General features: G+C 39.7%; 1 non-coding gene across 1 annotated transcript; it reads left to right on the plus strand.

The window, feature by feature from the left end:
- Nucleotides 1-981: 981 nt before the first annotated feature.
- On the plus strand, nucleotides 982-1,085 carry LOC138396210 (small nucleolar RNA U13). Its single transcript, XR_011235674.1, has one exon. It is a non-coding gene; the product is annotated as a small nucleolar RNA U13 (small nucleolar RNA).
- The last annotated feature ends 230 nt before the right edge of the window (nucleotides 1,086-1,315 follow it).

Genomic DNA, 1,315 nt, shown 5'->3' on the forward strand with positions numbered 1-1,315 from the left:
GACCATGAGCACACAACAGGCATTACTTGGGAAGCACTTGGACAGGCTACCTGTGAGGAGTAGTCGCTCACAGCAGAAGACCTTCCAGAGACAGCAGTAAGGGGCCATCACCAGTGAGGGAAGAGAGCACAAGACCTTCCGGGGAACAAGGGAACCAGAGAGCAGACTGCTGTTGCTCAGCAGCACTGTGGTCAGAGACCTCAGAAGGGCATAACAGCTTGGAGTCATTTGCAGCCCTAGGGTTTGTCTTATGTGTGCTTAACAGATATTGGGTGTGGTTTATAGAGTATGCAAAACAGGTGGGCTCTAAATGGCTGAAAATATGCTTATTTGGGCTATAATTTTTTAAAATTGGATGTGTAAAAGTTTGAGTTTAGTGCCAATGGGCTTTGAGCTAACAGTCAGCTTACAGTGAAGAGATAAACATGAGAGCCAATGTACAAGGGTCATCTGTGGTTCATTTATATCACAGGTGGTTTATTGCACAGTAACAGGTAACTAGAAAAATACAGCTATGCTACGCTGCAATCTTTTCAGGTATCTGTATTTTGTTTGCCCAATTAGACTCCACATTTCTCCAGCACATAGGAGATATCCTAAATGTTTTGTATAATGCACAGGTTTTAACCTAATGCTTTGTAAAGAGTTACTAAATAATAAATATTTCTTAAATGATGCAAATCTACAGGTATTTCGATGGCTAAAGAAGTCACTCTCCTGATTATTAGGCACAAAAGAAAGGGGTCTGTTGGCAAGCAGAGTGCAAATATTCTGGAATCAGTGAAAAAGGGCAATTTTTTGGCAAAGTTTTGAGAAGGGATCTGGAATGTATCTTTTGCTCTGTTGATCAGCCTGTATTCTTTGGAATCTACTCTTATTTACTAACAGTTACACATGGTTTAAAAAATGTGATTAAAATGCACTGATAAGCCAAGTAATTGTTTTAGTACCATTTGAAGTGTTGGCCATACTTAGAAGATGATCCTTTTGTAGTTTATAAGCGTGATGATGGGGCGTTCACATGCATATGTGAGACCTGCCTCCCTCAAACCTTGTCACGACGTCCACACGTTACTCATCTGACATGAAAAAAATAAAGAAAGCTCTGTGCTCTGACATTAGTTGGTATGCACATTCTATTTACAGAGTAGATTTTAATTCCTGGAGTTGTAGATACATCAACTTTGTTAACTAGCAAAATGCCACACAGACTCATAACTATTTAATCAAGGTGGGTTAAAAAAATTAAATCACAAATCACTGAACTACTGTTACAGACAGAGAACCATTTGGGGTACTTCAGGGGCCATCAATA

Source organism: Eulemur rufifrons, chromosome 15, assembly GCF_041146395.1.
Source record: "Eulemur rufifrons isolate Redbay chromosome 15, OSU_ERuf_1, whole genome shotgun sequence".
NCBI classification, from domain to species: domain Eukaryota; kingdom Metazoa; phylum Chordata; class Mammalia; order Primates; family Lemuridae; genus Eulemur; species Eulemur rufifrons.